General features: G+C 37.7%; 2 protein-coding genes across 2 annotated transcripts in view; both read left to right on the top strand.

Annotated features, from left to right (window-relative positions):
• LOC150106054 (BTB/POZ domain-containing protein 6-like) overlaps positions 1–20,115 on the top strand; it is a 179,193-nt gene that overhangs the window by 72,841 nt on the left and 86,237 nt on the right. The gene's annotated exons all lie outside the window — the stretch shown is intronic.
• The window catches only part of LOC150106056 (BTB/POZ domain-containing protein 6-like), a 29,003-nt gene continuing 10,465 nt past the window's right edge, over positions 1,578–20,115 (top strand). Inside the window, exon 1 of the mRNA XM_090393796.1 lies at positions 1,578–1,627. The gene's annotated coding sequence lies outside the window, so the exon portion shown is untranslated. The remainder of the gene's footprint in view (positions 1,628–20,115) is intronic.

The raw sequence follows: 20,115 nt of genomic DNA, 5'->3' as shown, positions 1-20,115 counted from the left end.
TAGGATTAGAAATAAGCACATTCATTGCCAGCACCATATTTATCCAATGACAGTTGAGGAGGTTGCTAATTGGGTTGTAAAGGTGACAAATATCCACCCCTTCTTCTAAAAGTTGTTCATTTTTAAAACAGTTTAATATATACGACGATTTTAATAATACGCTGAATCATTTTATTTTTTATTTAAAGCGATTTATATGAAATCAAATGTTTAATAATAACTTTAGCATCATTTGAAACATATGAACACCAGAAATTTAAAACTATCTGTAAGGAGTGTTTACTTTTGGTTTTGAAATTCAATAACACTTCCAGCACCTCGTTGTACTATTTCTTTGCGTGCATGAAGTATTAATGTGAACTTTGGTTTCGGGACGAAGTAACTTCTCATAGTTATTTCTTATCACATAGACAACTTATATAAGTTTTAGTATTAAGTTTCACGTGACCTTTTAGCAAAAGCTGGTCAGCAACATACCGGAAGTGCCGATAGAGAAACTGCGATAGCGTCTGCTCATAAATAAATTTAAAAAAGAACTGTTCAGATATAATTCCACTACGGTATAATTCTATCTAGTTCAATAACTCAATAATACGGCAGATTTGAATTATGTTTACGGTGCCTTATCTTATAATTCTCCAGCTGATATAGCAGTATCTTCTCAGATTGGATTTTATTTATTTATTTATTTGAGATGGGTAAAACAGGAGACAAGTTTCTTGACACTTATTCGGAACACAATAACTGGAAATAGGTAATCGAATTCAGTTTAATAACACAATATTGTCATAATAATATCCCATTAGCCGGCATGCACTCCAAGCTTTCTGCAGAGTGAAATACCGAACTTGTTCATTTTATTTTATTTTTATTTTTTTTCAGTATTTGGTTTCTATTTTCCATTTTTATATTTCTATTCTTGGGACATTGTTCATATAAAATAAAAAGAAATAAAAAGTACAGGAAGAAAGGTATCATACGATAGAAACAATATCATACAAAATCTGCCGATTAAACTCAAAATCACTTCAGATAGATAACTGACTGATGAAGCCTGTGACCAGATCAAGCTAGTGACTGGTATCCTTGTGAGAATTTTAGCTATTTGTTTCTGTATTAATTTAATAATAATTTAATATATTTATATTTGTACATTTGGTATTTTACTTTGGTAATTATCAGTGAAGTGCTCTTCAGCATTTTAATTAAAACAATACAATTTTTTCCTCACAAAATAAAAAAAGCGAAAATTCATCGTCAAAAAAAAAAAAAATACAGTATAAGCAGTTAATTATTACCCCAATCCACAGACTTGTCCTTGCAATAACTGGCACGTGCCTTTCAAAGTGCAGTAGATTTTTTTTCTTCTTATGTTTTTTCTTCTCTCTTCAAAAATGAAGACAGTGCTCGTTCTCCAGGATCTAATGGCGCAAAACTGAAGGCAACGTAACTAAAGTTGTCCAATCAGCAAAAGGCAACGTAACTGAAGTTGTCCAATCAGCAAACAGTTCTTTATTCTCTTTCCTGCCTCTGCTTCCTGTCTTGCATAACTATTAAGATGCTGTTTGCGTTAAAGCGACGCCATTTTCTTGTAGCATTGACAGCATTATAAGCCTTTTTGCATTCGGTAAGTTTATTAATTTAGATTTATTAAAATTGGCGATAATAATTACGCGTAATTATTATCTTTAATATGCTTTAAATATTTGCTTTCCCTGTTATGAAAAATCATAATGATAAAGCTTGAAACTAATTGAATGCACCTAAAATTTCGCAATTTGCATATCATGCAATTTCTTACCTTTTAGTTAAAACAGCGCACCCAAATAAACTCCGGCTCAACAGTACATTTTGATTATAATAGTCCGCTAGAGGGCTACACGGTCTGTAGTGTTTTCAGGTTATGCAGACGGTGTGGTGTAGAATTCGTGGACGTGTGGAATGAGTTTGATGGGCGAAAGGATTTATACAAGATGGATGGCCTGCATTTGAATGGATTTGGTGTGCGGAGACTGGAAAAAGTGTTGCTGAATGAAGTGAAAATGGGATAGTTAGAATAACGCATCAAGATAGGGGTGAGACAAAGGAATCACTGCATTTCATGTATACTAATGCCAGGAGTATTAGGAACAAGAAGGAAGAATTTTTGGCCTTGATTGGCTCTTCCTGGCCGCAGGTTATTGGCATTAGTGAAACATGGCTGACGGAAGATGATATGGTTAGTGGGATGGAATGTGGGTTATGGTGTGTTTAGGAGGGACAGAGAGAATAAAATGGGTGGAGGGCTGTAATTGATGATAGCTGATGAACTGCAGCCAAGGAGAATTGAAGTTTTATCGCAGGATAGTGAAAGGAGCTCATTTGAGGCAATTTGGTATGAGACTGAGACTGGTAGAAGAAAATATACAGTTCGGTGCTGCTATAGACCAGGTGATGGAATAGATGGTGGAGATAGTATGCATAAACAAATTGATGAAATGAGTGGAAGGAAGTAATTATTATGAGGGATTTCAACTATGGTAACATTGATTGGAAGGAGGAGAGGACACATGTGAGGAAGGGAATAGATTTTATTCAATCATTAAGGGATAACTATCTGAGACAGCATATAATTGAAAATACTAGGGGTGTGAGAGTGCTTGCCCTGGTAATAGCATCTGAGAATTTGGCTGTAATGAATATGACCATATTGCCACCTATTGGTGAGAGTGATCATAAGGTCTTGACCTAGGAGGTGGCTAAAAGTGTGGAATTTTCGATTAAGACAGGGTATATGTGGAAATACCATGCTGGCAAGTATAACAAGCTTAGGCGATTGCTTGGATCAGTACCATTGCATGTACAACTGCAAAGGCTGGATGTCGATAGAGCATGGGAAGTGGTCAACGTGCATTTACAGGAGGTTATGGCTGATTGTATACCTAGGGTCCGAATAATAAAACAGGTAGGGGTTAAATGAATGAATAACACCGTTAAGCTTGAGCTGCAAAAAAAGAAACAACTGTGGAGGGAATTTAAAGTAAGAGGTGACCTGCAGGCACACGAATGGCATAAAGTGCAGGCCAGAAGGGTAACGAGTGTGATAAAAAAAGCCAAAGCGGATTATGAAAGGAAACTAGCTATGCAAGCTAAAGAGAATCCCAAACAGTTCTTTCAATATGCTGCAAGCAAGAAAAAAAAATTGTACAGGGCGAAATGATTTTAAGGACTGGCGATGGTAAGGAGGTCACTGAATCAGTCGATATAGTGGAGTTACTGAGCGAGCATTTTGCAAAAGTATACCATCCAGGTGGTGACATTGAAAAAATGAAGGAACCATTAGTTTATAATGGAATTGTGATGAATGAAGTGGAGGTGAATAGTCCATTACAGAACCTTAATGTGAATACATCTGTGGGATTGGATGGTATACTGGCACGGGTGTTGCGTGAAGCAGCTAAAGAATTATTAGTGCCCTTGACCATGTTGTTTAATCTGAGTCTCGGGTCTGGTATAGTCCCAATGGTGTGGAAAGAGGGGGAAATAGTTCCACTGCATAAAGGAGGATCCAAGACTACAGTTGCAAATTACCGACCGATCAGGATATCAGGAGTCGTTGTCAAGGTCTTGGAGAAAGGAGTCAAGGGAAAAATACAGGAATGGATTGATGAAAATGAGATACTGTATGGGGGACAACATGGCTTTGTGAAGGGTAGATCATTCCTCAGTAACTTGCTCAAGTTTTATAACACGTTAACGGTGAACTGGATAAAGGTAATAGGTTTACAGTGATACTGATGAACCTGGCAAAGTCATTTGACAGGCCACCACATGGAATTCTAATCCGTAAACTACAACATATGGGAATGGATATAGGGTTGGTGAGATGGATAGGTGGGTGGTTCATGGAGAGATATCAAAGAATAGTTTATTCAGGAGTAGAGTCCAAAAGACGGCCTGTGACTAGTGGTGTGCCGCAGGGTTTTGTTCTTGGACCACTGCTGTTTAATTTGTTCATTAACGATATAGGGAAGGATCTAAGAGGAACAGTTCATTTGTTCGCTGATGATGCGAAGTTTGGTAGGGCAATAGTGAATGCAGAAAATGTCAAAATCTTGCAGGACGACTTGGATAGATTGGAGTTCTGGGCTAAGGACAATGGATGTCAATTTAATGTGACAAAATGTAAGGTTATGCATTTTGGGGTGAAAAGATTAGCAGCAGTATACCACATTAGTGGAACTGTACTCCAGGAGATTGATGAGGTCAGGGACTTGGGAGTGTTGGTGGATAAGGAGATTAGGTTTAGGGGACACATTGCAAAAGTGGCTAAATCAGCTCATCAACTCACTTGGTTGTTGAAAAATACTTTGACGAGCAGAGACAAGCAAGTTATTTTATCTCTGTACCGAGCCTTGATAAGACCTGATCTCGACTACTGTGCCCAGATTTGGTCACCTAGGTTTCTTCTTGATGGGGAGGAGGTGGAGAGGATCCAGAGGCCTGTGACCAAGATGGTGGCAGATCTGTGGAATGAACCATATGAGAACAGGTTGAAGATTTGTGGGTTGCAGAAATTGGTTGATATGCGGAAAAGGGGAGATACGATTGAGACATTCAAATTGTTAAAGGGTTTCTATAGGATTAAATCATAGGATATTTTTGAGATTAGGACTGGTGGTGGGAGATCTAGGGGACACCTATGGAAGTTGGGCAAGAGTGTGGTTAGCAGGGGTGTTAGAGCTGGATTGTTTACTTTTAGAGTGGTAAATGAGTGGAATAAGCTGCCAGAGTCTGCTGTGGGTACTATGACGGTAAGTGAGTTCAAGACAAGGTGTGATAGATACTGTGAGAATGTCGTATAGTTTTGTGGGCATGATGTTTAGGGCCTCCCTCGATGAGTGTAAGGACTCCCTGAAGTCGCCCGTAATAATAATTATTATTATTATTATTTCATTTCGGTAATTCGATTCTTTTTCTTCCAACGGTCACTGCCTTGTAGTTCTCTGTAGACTCCCACAATACGGGAACACACAACTTATGCATCGCTACGTAAGTGGGCACCTCGTCTCCGTTCGCAACCGGATGTGTCATAGATCACACATAACGTTGAAATATGAAATACATTCCCTTCTCGTTTCGTGCTTTCTGTCGCTACACATGAAACCTCTAAAGTCAAGCTCTTGTACTTTTCTCATAGATACCATACGGTCGCTGTCGGGACAATGCGGCTGATCACAACGTATCTGTCCACTCAGACCACAATATCGGTACCATTATGGATGTCGTGGGTTGTATAGTAACCGTCGGTGTCCATACGATGGACCAATAAAATCAAACACACGTCAGAACGAAACAAGCAAAAGTAGCACACAGAATGCAAGACAGAAAAATTATATTTACTACACAGTGAACGCGCACACATCACGAACAACAAATAACTTCCAAAATCAACTACCATTGTTCCTCTCCCCCTCTTATCCGAGGTCAAATCTGGTCCGAAAATATTAAATGGAAAATTCCAGAAATAAACAATTTATGATTACATCGGCAAAGTGGATACTAGACGGGAGAGCTTACAATCCTTGACATCCTCGAGTTGCCTTGCACTACTTGACTTAAGTAGCTAAGGCAACTCGGGGATGCCGTGGATTGTATTCTCGCAGAGGAGTAGCTAGAGGGGGAAGTACGCCGCGGGCGGCACTTTGAACATTTTTGAACTTTTGCAGTTAATTCTAAAATATAGTCTCGAGAACTCAGTTCCAACTATTGTAATACTACTGTGAATTTTCCTCACAATTGCTGTAAGTGTTGCTAGTTGCGAGAGGAGTTTTTCTAAATGAAATTGATTAACAATTACTAACATTACTATGAAATACCAATGTTATCGACGATTTTGCTAACAGAAAAGCAAGAAAAATAACATTTTAGAATGTTGAAATTAAAGGTTTACTTCAAAAATAAACATAGTGTTTTAAATTATTTTCCTATACGTCGTTTTGACTTTTTGTAGTATTTTTGGTGTGTATTGAGAGGGGCGGCAAACTCAGGGATCGCCCCGGGTGACAAAAGCTCTAGCTACACTCGTGCGCTATCAGGTCAACTTACGAAAATTTCATAGTTTATGCAAACATTCGGCTTTGACATAATGGTCCATCCACTTTGAAATAATCTAATATCCACTTTGCCGAAGTAATTTTGCACCGCCGAAATGAAACCGTCTGGCCTTTTCTTTTAGTAATAGACAATTCATAAGTTTTTGAACTGCGCACCGTTCTGAGTAGTCCTCGCTTATCAATCGACTGTTGCAGTATCTCAGTGCTTGAGTTCAAATCACCGTTAATTTAAGACTGGTTCCAAAGTGCAAGAGAAGTGATGCTGGCAATTAAGACATGCCGAAGAGAAGCAGTGAAGTCTTCCTTTTAATTGCAAAAGGAGAAAGTTCTCGACTTCATAAAGTAATCAAAAATAATAATAATAAGATAAAAAAACTGAGATTGCTAAGATTCCATTCATTCAGATAACTCTTATTACAGTATGTTGTTATAATTTTTTTAAATTCTTATTTATTGTTGTTAATCTCGTGTATTGTGCCTAATTTATAAATTAAACGTTATGATAGGTATGTATGTGTAGGAAAAAACATTGTAACATTGTATACGAGGTTATGGGGTTCGATAATATCCGCGGGGTGTCCTGGAACGTATCCCGAGCGGATAAGGGGAGACTATTGTAAATGCCTGTGGCTTGTCAACCACAGGCATTTATAACAAAACTGGAATATTTAATGTATGAAATAAAATTAAATTTAAAATCATTTACTGTTACACTTTGCAGATGACATAATTTATTTCGTTTACTATTATAATAATGAAATCATATGATCATAATAATTATTTATACAGGGCATCCTAAAATTCACGCAAGATTTAAATTTAGCGCCATTTGTGCGGTAAAGTGTTGCCAACGAGAAAAAAAAGACAGCGTGACAGCTGACAGTTCAGGGTTATTAAAAATGACCACACACAGCGAAGAGAGTTCGTTGAATGGATTATGAAACAACAACAAGTGGATGCTTATTTTTCGAACAAAATCATCTTCAGCGATGAGGCTCATTTTCATCTTGATGGCTTCGTTAATCGACAAAATTGTCTCATTTGAGGTTCAGAAAATCCACGAGTGATTGTTGAGAAACAAATGCATCCACAACGTGTCACTGTTTGGTGCGGATTTTGGGTTGGAGGCATCATCGGTCCATTCTTCTTCGAAAATGCGGCTGGTAAGGCAATAACTGTTAATGGTGCTCGCTATCGCGATATGATAATCCAGTTTTTTGTGCCCAAATTGCAAGATATGGATGTGGATGACATGTGGTTTCAACAAGACGGTGCCACATGCCATACAGCCCGAGAAACAATTCAATTATTGCATGAGTCATTTCCTGGTCGTGTAATTTCTCGTTTTGGTGATCAGAATTGGCCGCCCAGATATTGTGACTTAACGCCGTGGGACTTTTTTCTTTGGGGTTTTTTGAAGTCTAAGGTGCCAACAAGCCCACCACCACCCACCCACGCCTTGAAGAAGGAAATTGAGCGCTGTATCAACGAAATTCAGCCACATTTATGCAAAACGGTCATGGAAAATTTCGACAAAAGAGTGCGTATGTACCAGCAAAGCCGTGGAGGTCATTTACCCGATATGCTGTTCCATGCATAACCCTATACTGTATACTTTATGAATCAATAAGAAATTACAATTTTAATTAAAAACCTGTGTTTTCTATCAAAATTACTTCTTGGGTGAATTTTGGGACACCCTGTATTTATGTCATCCAGTGCATGTTATTATCTGAGATAATTATTTACTATTACGAATAAATTACTTATTGAATTCAGACTTAATGCACACAGTCGGGGAGAGCAGATTATCTTGCGAGAAAGCTGAGAACATGAGCGTAAGTTCAGCTAGTGTGTGCCGCTAGCTGTAATTGTGATACGGATATAGCAGTTATGAAAAATAAGCAATATAATATGTTATGTGCTGGACAGAAATTGAAAGAAATTCACTGCGGAGTGCAGTCTAAAGCAACTGAAAATAACTTGATCGTTGTGCTATTATGCTGCAGCCTTACTGAATACAGCTGGGTCTCGTGTCAGAAGATGCCATTCTTCAATTAATGAGCTCCCATTTCACTAACATCCATCAACGTAGTCCACTTTGTTTCTGCCAGTGCTGTTACATAATCTGGATAAGCATTCACCGGTACGGATAGATGGGACATATGCTAAGAGAATGTCAATCTAACTAGCTATACCCGTGATATGTTTGTATAATTTGATCTTAACTCTGGAAAGCGTACAGGAATGAAAAGCATGTATGATGTGTCCAACTATAGACCTACTGAATGCATTTTTTAGTACGCTATTGTTGAGTAAAATCGCATCGTTAGCCTTATGCTCAGGGTGTATCTCTTTATTATTTTCATTTTTGGTTTCAATTATTAAGTTAACTGCTAACGTCATCTCATGACGATAAGCTTGCTACCGGTTTGCAATAATTTTGCAATCCAAAAGTCGTTCAGAGAACTGTTTATTTTTGATTTCAAAATGAAGTTTCTCTTATATGGAGTTTTGGTGTAGTTAGTTAGTTTGTCAATAACAGTCAGAATCATAAGAAAATGATTGTTTATGCAGATCAATATTTGAGACTGCTCTTCATGGGTTCATGGACAATTCATCGCCAGGACAATTAATCGTGGGACAATTTATCGATTGCAAACTTCACCGTGGAGAAAATTCATCGAAAGGAAAATTCATCACAGAGAAACTCATCGTGCGATGAATAAATCGCGGTGAACAAATAGCGCCGAAGTGATAGGGTAACCACTCTGAACCAGATTCTGGCTTAGTATTCTTAATAAGCCAGAATCTTAGTATTCTGGCTATTTGATAAGAAATTGACCCAATGAAAGGGAACACTACAGTAGAAATGTGCTGGGAGCTTGATTCTTCTTGTCAGGGGTTGTCACCGTATAGATATTTTTTGATGATCTTCGGAGGATATCCATTTTGTGATAATGTGTTGGCTATTAGTGAGAGTTCAGTGTGTGTATCCTCCTCTTCTGATATAAACTTTCGGGCTCTATTTTTCAACACGTGGATAATGATCAGTTTGTGTGTCCTGTGATGGTCTGAAGTATAATGAAGATATCTTCCAGTGTCTGTAGGCTTCTTCTGGCCAAATGTTACAATTTCTGATTAGTTGAAGATAACACTAAAATCCTCACATCCCATCACTCCCAGATTATATGGGACACCTAAAATACATAAAAAGGATATACCTCTTCGTCCAATCGTTGATGGAAGGTCAGCCCCAAAATTGAAATCTTAGCTAACTGGCGCTAAGATTTCAATTAGAAAGTTAATTATATTTTTATGAGTATATATTATGCATTTAAAACACGTATTGTTCTGGTATTTAACAGTGTTCAGACAAATTTCTTTTCGTATAGTGAGTTAATAATAATAACTGTAGTTGGTACTCTATAGTTGCAATTTTTGCTTTAATGTATTTAAGGGTTGTAGATGAAATAAATGGATTTTGTTTTCTTTATGTTGATCCCGGATGAGATGTAATGTGTCACCTTGAATCCTCGAACTTTTTACGGAACTTATTTGAAGTTGATACCGTTGGTTATTGTTTATTTCTTATCCTAGTTCTGATTGGTTTGATTGCTGTTTCGATAGTAGGCTGATGCGTTATAGATCTGATGTCCACAACAGCCCTAGAATAAGAAATTTATTCAGGGAAACACTCACACATACACACACAAAAATACGATAATTTGAAATGCCGTGGCTTTTTACTGAACCAAAAATCCCGAACTGATATATTATGTTTCATTATGCTTGTAAGGTTGTAGGATGCGTATTTCTCGTTCATAGTATGTCTCTAGGGCCCACTTTAATGAGTACGGACATGGCAAACCTAGGTACCTAATGCTGGACCATGCCTTACTTCAAATAATATACAGTTATATTATCTGCAGACTGGTCCTCTCCCTTTTTTCTTTGCTTCTTTCTTCTCTTCTTGCTCCTTACCCCAACGCTATTAGAGTATTCGAGGGCTACGGGTGAATCTTTCCTATCTTGCTATGTCATTTCGCCTATTGCAGCCACCGAAGGGGGAAAGCTAGCCCCAATAGGTGTTGGTCTCAAGCCCGGATAAATGACGAGGGTTGACGTCAGGAAGGGCATCCGGTCATAAAACGTTACTGCCAGCTCTAGCTATGGTCAAATAAGTCGAAAAGAAAGTGATAGAAGGGCTAGGGCGTACCCCTTAAGCGACGCGCAGCCACATCGCCCTACAGCTGCGAGAAGTGGACGAGGGCTACCGCACCAAAGGCGATTGCGGTTAAAGAAGCGATCCGAGCAAGTGGAGAGAATGTTGCGAGTGAGAACGTTGAATGTTGGAAGCATGACTGGAAGGGGAAGACAGGTGGCAGTCATGATGAAGAAGAGGAAGTTGGACATTTTATGTGTGCAGGAGACGAGGTGGAAGGCGACAAAGGCGAAGGAACTAGGAGACCGGTATAAATTGTTCTACTCTGGAGCGAATAAAGAGGGAAGAAATGGTGTCGGAATTGTGTTGTGTGGCAGAATGATGGGGGAAGTACTGGAAGTGTGTAGGAAGAACGACAGGGTCATGCGAATGAAACTGGGTCTTGAAGAAGAGCAACTGTTCGTCTTATGTGTATACGCCGCACAAGTTGGCTGTACAGCAGAAGAGAAAGATGAATTCTGGAACGTGCTAGATGAAGAAATGAGGGAACTGGAAGAAAACGAGATGGTGATTGTCGGAGGAGACTTGAACGGCCACATAGGGAGACAGAATAGGGACTGTGAAAGGGTGCATGGTGGCCATGGAGTGGAAATGATGAACCAGGAAGAAGGGAGGATTTTGGACTTTGCAGTAGCGTTTGATCTGGCAATTGTGAACTCCTTTTTCTGTAAGAGGGAAGAGCATTTGGTAACATTTAGAAGTGGCAACAGTAGTTCACAGATTGACTACATTTGACTAGAAGAAAACATCTTAAGGCAGTAACAAATTGTAAGGTAATCCCAACAGATCAAGAAGCACAGCAAACTCCGGCTGCTGTGCGCAGACTTCAAAATAAAGTCGAAGATGTTAGAGAGGATTTCGGATGGACTAGAAAGTGTACGAGATTGGTGGAGACATAAATAAAAAGCAATTCTAAGCTGTGCAATCGAGGTGCTCGGTGAAATATCCGGAAAGATTAGAGAGCAGAAGGAGGGTTGGTGGTTGAATAATAATGCACTGCTACCACTAATATAATAATAATAAATGGGACGAGTCAAGAGTGGAAGAGAACAGAAATAAAATGCTAGAAGCCAAGAGATTTGTTGCACAGGCAAGAGAGATGTTATAACTTGAAACTCCCGGTTTCAAGGGAGCTGTGAATTCTTTGGGAAGAAGGTGAAAGATGGACTTTTTTGGGGGAAAGGAGAGGGATAGACTATGGTGAAGCAAAGTTGGGAGTGAACGTTAACCGTTTCGACTGTGTGTGGTCTTCATATATATATATATATATATATAAAACATTCTTATCCCTTATATATAGGCGTTTTTGATCCTGGCAAAAGTTTTTCTCATCGGAAAAGAACCAGATTGTTTGTGGTTCCGCAGGATGTTTCACTCTGCTTAGAAGTTTCTTCGCGTTTATCAAACGTTTTTCACGGGCCTTTTCTGTAAGCAGCTGACCTTTGCGGCGCTTGTATGAGTAGTAGCGGAGGTCTTCATTGAGTGCAAGCTTCATAGTAGAGGCTGCAACATTCATTTCACGTGACAAAGCCCGAATTCCAATGCCAGGGTTCTTCAACACCTGTTCCTGCAGATTTGCGAGGAATTCTGCTGTACGAACGCAATCAGATCGTCTGCTAGGGATCTTTCTTCTTGCTACATCCTCGTAGTCACCATTGCAAGTCTCTAGTTCATGCCTGATTGTTTTTACTGTATTCAGGGAGCATTGGGCAGCAGTCCAAATATCCTTATTTTGATGGCCGGCACGAATCATCATGATACAAGTTATTCTCTTCCATGATTCAGGTCAGTTCCAGCTATCCATCCTTTCTGACTTCTTGTATATGAATGAAGAAGGGTCCAACCTTTTAAATGAAGAGAAGTGTGTGTTAATACATGTAACTTACGGAAAAATATAATTAATTATAAATATGTCAAATTTATCCCGAACACCTTGTATATATATATGAAGACCATACTACGCTGCCAAAACTTCGTTCTTTCCTGAGTCGACCAAAACCAAAACACAACCATTTGCATTTTCCTGGTGTTTATAAAGTTTTGTGCAACTGTGGTCGACCTTATTTTGGCCAGACAGATAAATCTGTTTCTCTTCGTCTTGAGGAACATAGACGTGACATCTCCTATAGTACAGCACGAGCGTGCGCCCTTTCCAGTCATGTCCTCTTCTCGGCAAACTCTAACCTTGAAGAACAGCCACATCAAGTTGACTGGGAACGCACTACTAATTTATATATTTGCAAGGATGAATTCGAAAGAAGAATCATTGAATCAAAAGAAATAGTTCTGGACCCTTCACATTTAAACAGTAATCTTAGCTATAATTTGCCTGATTCCCATAGCGCAGTAATTCAGTACTGGCGCTCAAAAATTAGCTGTTGCACACATTCTACTCATGCCAACGGTAGCACGCGGTCACCTATTCAAATATGACCGTTACTATTCTGCTTTTTATTAAGCTGGAAAGTTCATTTTTTACCGTGTTATTTTATTTATATCTTATGTTTTGTATTTCTCACCTGAAGAAGTCGGACCACCGATGAAACTAGTTATGATGTATTAAAGGTTTTTGTTATACTTTCTCGGGTTCTAGTCAGTTAAATTTATTTTTATATATATATATATATATATATATATATATATATATATATATATATATATATATATATATATATATATATAAAAGGATTAGGAGTAAAATAACCAAGTTTTTAAAATAACTTGGTTATCCTAATATATATATATATATCAGTAATGCCCTCAAATTGAGTAAAAAGCCAATGACTTCATAAAAGGGGTACTCCTAAACAAAAATAGACAAAATAGCCATTAAAATTAAGATTTATTTAAAGGAGTAACATGGAAAATTTTCCAGAAACAGAATCTATAATTAATATACCTAAACTCCAATAAGAGTTTAGGTATATGGAGTTTTTGGTGAGCCATCATGCAGTGAGCAGATTTATGTCAGACTGCATATTTGTTTGGACTATGCTGGCATTATTATTTTAAGTAAACAATAAAGAAGTACTTTCGACAAGTACAGAGTGATTACAGTATAACACACGCACGCACACACACACGCGCGCGCACACACACAATCTTATGCAATTAACGTCCATTGTATCACATGTGATGAAACGAATATCGAATAATTATTTTTCAAATAAATTATCCAAAAATAATATCTATAATAATTTTTTTAATACGTTTAAGTATATGGACGTTTTGGTGAGCCAGTCAGTGAGCTGATTTATGTCGTAAATAAAATAAAAATAAATCAGCTAACGCCTTATGCTTGCATTATTATGGATGGATATTTTAGCTGTATCGTCTGCATATTGGAAGATCTTGCGTTTGAGAGGTAGCTGGTTAATATTGTGCATATACCGGGTGATCCAAAAGTAACAGAAAAAGTAAAAATTCAATAATTCGAAAAGTATAAACAGTAGAACGATGCGGTTTTCACAGAAATGCAGAGAAAGAGATGGGATTTTTTTCAATAACGAAATATTTTATTACCAGAATAGTTACATTTGCCACCTACAGGTGGCGCTTCAGTTGTGCCAGTAGTTTTTGCAGTGGCACAGCATAGTTCGCAACGCAGCTAGGATTACAAATGTTCAATGTGACGGCCGTCATTCATGATAATGGACGTCAGACGTGGCACGACACCCTGCACAGCATCGAAGAGGGTTTCAGCTGTAATTCCTGTCACATGATGGCGAATAACTTCTTTCAACATGGCCAATGACGTCGGCCGACCTCTGTATACCTGTGACTTCAAGTAGCCGCATAACCAAGAGTCACAAGGTGTAAGGTCTGGAGATCTTGCTGTCCATTCGTGCGGGAAAGAGCGACTGAGGACACGGTCATTGGCAAATGTTGACCGCAGCAGGTGCTGGACAGGACCTGTGATGTGCTCCATTCTGCATGAATGTTACACTATGGAGCGCTTGCCTCTTCCAAGGAGGGAATGATGCTGTATCTTAAAAGCGCAGAACAATGCTCGCCTGTGACAGAAACAGTTCGAAATGTACCGCTGTCGACTTCCTCAAAGAAAAAGGGGCCTATAATTAATGACGCAATGCACCAACACCATGCTGTCATCTTTGGCTGATGCAAAGGGGTTTCCACAATCGATGTAGGTTCTCTCTCGCCCAGATGCGGCATTTGTGCGCATTTACACTTTCATTAAGCGAAACGTGTACCTTGTCAGTCCACAGGACATTAGACAGCCAGTCCGCCTTGTTTTCCATCTGTTGGAAAGCCCAATTTGCAAATTCATGACGTCTCTCGAAATCGGTTGGTTTCAGTTCCTGTACGTGTTGGATTTTGTAAGGATACCTCTTGAGGATGATCCTGAGTGATCGCCACACAGCCTGTACGAAATGCCAGTTAGTCTTGAATTTTCACGCGCACTGCATTCCCCATGTGTGGAAGCTGCCGATTGTGTATCGGTCTCGTGTTCGACCTCGTGCACAACTGCAATAGCTTTTTTGGGGTCTCCGGCTTCTTGCACGTGCTACCAAACTGCCAGTCTCCTCAAACCTTTTCATCATAGCTATCAGTGAGGAACAAGACATCGGTCCCTTTCCACTTTTAATACCCCACATCGGACGATATGTGCGTAAAGTCACACTTGCACATTCGGAGTTCTGATAATACAGCTTAACTAAAAGTGCTTTATCTCGTAACGATAACATGGCTCACCTTGGCAGAACGTTTAACTTCAGTAATAAACGTTAAATACTGAAAGTTTAACTTCAGTATTCATTACATCTGAAATTTACGTACCTCACGGTTTAAATAGTGACAGGTAGCAGCTCGGGACCGCTACAACGCCACCTGTCGGTGACAAATGTAACTATTCTGGCAATAAAATTTTTCGTGCTTAAAAAAATCCCATGTATTTCTGTACATTTCTGCGAAAACAGCATCGTGCTAGTGTGTATACTTTTCGAATTATTGAATTTTTTCTTTTTCTGTGACTTTTGGATCACCCGGTAGATGTTCAATAGAGTTCGGAAGAGAACAACTCCCTGCACTCCACAAGTTACTGGTAGCTCTCTACTGCGGTTTGACACGAAGCATATGATTTATTTTCTGTTTTAAAGGTAGTTTCTAAACAACGTGTGCAGAAGGCCATTTATTTCAGTATTAGCTTTTCTAATTTTCGGTTTGTAAAGTTTCTAAAGTTCTAAGGTTTCTAAAGTTCGGTTTGACACGAAGCATATGATTTATTTTCTGTTTTAAAGGTAGTTTCTAAACAACGTGTGCAGAAGGCCATTTATTTCAGTATTAGCTTTTCTAATATGGTTTGATTCGATAAAGACTACCATCACAATTTTGGCGGTATTAACTACGCTAGTAAAATCTTCCAAGAGAGAGAGAGAGATGCTGCCCTTATTTTTCTGAAAACCGTATTGTGTTTTGCGAATAATATTAAAGATTTGGTATATGTTGCCATTTTCCTAACACGATCAGCTCCATAATTTGATTGATAATTGGTGGTTGCTATGGGTCTGTAATTATTGATTAAATTTCTTTTTCTATGTATGTATATGGGTGCGATTATGGCAGTCTTTAACATTCTTGGTCTTTGTCCGATTGGTTTTTGTCCGATTTTATATATTCACCATCATCATCATAAAATTCCTGACATGTATCCTCAAGGGATGTACAGTATATGGTAGTTCTACATGAAAAATTTACACCATTACTAACTTCCTATCTGCAATTTTCCTCGAAATCAATCTGTTATCTGTCAAGACCTCAACATTATCAGATCTTATATTTCTATCTCCTAAGGCACTTTTTACCATATCAATTTTATTTATTAATTTTAGTAAGATCTTGTTTAGGCTAGTTGCATGTTGCTGTTGCTTGACATCCTTAGGTCTGATGCTGTCGATTCCTCTGCCTTTGTTTGGATTGGTTTGATGTATTACAGAGAGAAATTCTGATTGTTTTATGGTTGAGAACCACAATGTCTTTTTTGCTTGTGGTCCAAGTGGAGGATCACGTTTTGTGATTGGAGGGATATTTCTGTGTGGTTCTTGGATGGAGTCTACAAAGTATTGATTTAAGGTTTTTTTTTTTAATATTGGTTTAAGATATTTGTTAGTTGTTGGAAAGATTTGGTGTCTTTCATGAATAATAACAACAATAATAATAATTAGTTCTTGATCAAGGAATTTGGGTCAGTTGTCAACAGTAATTCTATGAACTGTTTATCCTTCTGGAGCTGGGATTAATGAATATTTTCGGAGAAAGAATTTTCATGGTCCCGGATATAAAAAAAAAAATCCTCTATTCATTTCCTAACATTGATTAGCATGTTTTGAAAAGACAATCTTTAGTGGTATTTTTTGTAGTGAAAACATTCATTATTCTAACAATAAATTCCAATGTCGGAAAGATTTTCATCTTCCTAAACATATTTTTAGAAGCTTTTGTGTAAGAATGATTCTCTCATTCACCTTGTCTTGTTGGATTCTTCCCACCCCCACCCCAAAAAAAGAAAGAATTAAAAAACAGTATTATTACAGTATTAAACTAAGGATCGGTTTAACAACAAAAATTACTGCAATACACACATGCCTATGACAAAATGAAGATCAGTGCTATAATTCACTTTCATCCCTGTTTGAAATTATTTGGAATTGAATTTTTGATTGCCGATATTTTAGATAAATAGAGGGCGTATATGACAAATCGAGTAACAGTATAGAGTTCCATGTATTATATTGTTATTACAACGTGATGCTACAAGAAGGCCAGTGGCTCATCGGGGGGTTAGCATTCTCTACTCCATTCCCCCTATTAATCGACTGCCCACCACCACCAACAACTTTTTTTATTATTATTAAATTGCATGTGTGTGCGTATGATCAATTACTTGATTTTACGTGGGAAGGTAAACCGAGTTTCAGGGAGGAAAAAAACCTGCTACATACGTCTGAGTTCGGCTAACTCACCTGGAATTGAAAAAAATGCGGATGACTTATCCGAACGCATAAATATTCTTCTCATCATGAAGAGAATGAACTAGGTCTTTTCCAATCGAAGGGTGTGATATTCCGTTGTTGTTTTTCCAATTGCGCTACGGAAGGACCTATATACATATGCATAAATAAAAATAAAATAAATTTTATTTTTATTTATTCTATTTGTAAACATATAGAATATAATATATATAGAAATAGATACATATAATATAAAATTGAACTACATATTTCAATATCGGTATTTTCCCACTTAATTTTGAACGATAAAATTCGAATTATAAAATTATGCCAGTATTTGAAACATTTTCATTATTTCAAATGCTCATTGAATCGCAGTAGCTACTAATTGGTGGATGTTTAGGAAGATATTATAAATTGCAACAGCAATTTATAATATCTTCCTAAAACTATTTATATAACCTCAAAAATGATCTGCTTTCCAGAGGAAAAATAATCTCAGAAGCAACGAAGTCCAACAAGTGAACACTTATAGCTGCGAAGAAACTCCATCCATACGTGTCACCTCTTTAGACAGGAATTTCCAAGGTCAAATACAATCCATCAGGAAGGATGGCATTAATATTTAATAAAGCATTCATAGAAAAGAAGAAAGCACATCGAAATGCAATAAAATTAATATAACTGGTGCCCAATACACACGCACAAAACCTTATGCAATTAACTTCTATTGTATCATATATAATGAAACGAACATCGAATAATTATCGAACATGTATGATATACAACTTTTTAAAGTGGGCGCCATGGATATTTGTTCCTCGCACTAAGGTGTCCGCTGACTTCTTTCCAGGATATGCATATTATGAAAGCTTATTACAGTTGTTATGCGTTTTGTCATATGCTCTATTCTGTGCATTATGTTTGACGTGTTCTGCCACATAAAACGCTCCTAGAACTTTATTTTATAACGTCAGTATTCCGATTATGCAGGAAAAAAAAGTCAGGCTTTTTTTCCTGCATAATTCTGTTTTCCTGGCTTTTTTATGTGCTTTACTCTTCTCTTCTTATATTAAAAATTTTTATATCAACACAAGAAAAGTGAGTCATCGTCATCGTCTTCATCATCATCCAATTACTGACATGTACCCTCAAGGGGTGTACAGAATATGATAGTATTATATGAAAAACATGCCATTACTAATTTCTTTCCAACAATTTTCCTTCAAATTAGTCTGTTACTGTGTCGAGGCATTATCAGATCTTATAATCCTGTCTTTTAAGGCACTGTTTACTTATCAATCCACCAACATTTTGGTCTTCCTCTGTGTGTTTTTCTGCCATCCTGGAAGAAAACACTTGTTTTGCTAATCTTTTATTGCCCATTCTGTTTAAGTGACTATACCACCTGATATTAGCTCTGTTAACGCATTGCTGGATGCTGACAATGTTTTTAATAATTAATATGATATTTCCATTGATGCCATCTGTTCATGCCCCTAATCTTTCTCAGGACTCTGATATCTGCGGTATCTAGTATTTCGTCAAGTGTTTTACTTCTCATCTCGCTCTCAGATCCATATGTTAAAATTGGTTTCAACACCGTCTTGTATACAGTTAATTTAGTGTTTTGACTAATTTCTCTCTTAACTCATATTAATTTATTCAGGTGACTTCCTACCATACCATCTTTACTAAAACTAGTGCCCAAGTAGCTGAAATGTTTTACTTGGCTCTCGATATAGGTTCTCCATTCGCAATGCAGTCTATATTGATATTTTCAATGCTTCCGCCTATTTTCATTGTCTTTGTCTTGTTATTGCTGACCTTCATGCCATATCTATTACAACACTTATGCAATTAAGTGAGGGAATCTTGCAGACTTCTACCGGATTTATGTAGAAGTATAACATCATCCGCATAAAGTAAAGAGCTGAGATTAACATATCAAAATTTGATATCAGGTGGTTTAAAACTGCTTTCCTTCATAATGTAATCCGAATAGATAATGAAACACAGAGGGAATAATGAGCATCCTTATCTGATACCAGATTTAACATTAAACCATCTTTGTGTACTTCCTTCAATTCTAACTGCTGACTTACAACTAGAGCCTCCGTAGCTCACTCAGTAGAAACGAAGCCCTTTGGTCGGACAGATCTGGGTTCGATTCCTGTCAATGACGCGAGGAACTTTATCTCGTCTCTTTCTACTAAAGGTGAGTTAGCCGATCTCATACAGATGGTAGGGATTTTTTACACCCGAAAATTCGGATTTTTAGTCCCCAAGAAAAGGCAACCCGGCCCAGTGAACACACATGGATTACAGTCAGGAATACGTCCCAGTTATATGCCGATCCCTAGTCCAGATAAAATTAGTGGGTTGGGGAAAGCAATGGTAACCTACCCTGTAACAATCTCACCAGGAATACTTTGTGGGCAATGCCTACAAAGTCACTTATGGTCGGATACGACTGAAAAGAAAAAACAGATCAGACTTACAACTCAAAAAAAAAAAAAAAAAAACTGAGATTAACATTTCCAATTTGGTTTCAGCTTTAATACCACTTTGCTTTATAATGTGATCTATATACATAATAAATAACAGAGGGGACAACGTACATCTGTGTCTGACACCAGATTTACCATTAAACCATCCTTCAATTCTAACTACGTATTTACAACTTAAATAAAGACTAAGTATTGCTTGATATAATGCCCCATTGACACCATATAACTGTAGCGTATTGAATAGCTTCTCTCTTAGCACCTTTTCATATGCCTTTTTCAGATCTACAAAACTTAAATACAGATATTTCTTATATCTC

This window comes from Typopeltis vanoorti, chromosome 6, assembly GCF_054136105.1.
Source record: "Typopeltis vanoorti isolate ZY-2024b chromosome 6, IOZ_Tvanoo_1.0, whole genome shotgun sequence".
Taxonomy (NCBI): domain Eukaryota; kingdom Metazoa; phylum Arthropoda; class Arachnida; order Uropygi; family Thelyphonidae; genus Typopeltis; species Typopeltis vanoorti.
This window is presented reverse-complemented; position numbering and strand designations above follow the sequence as displayed.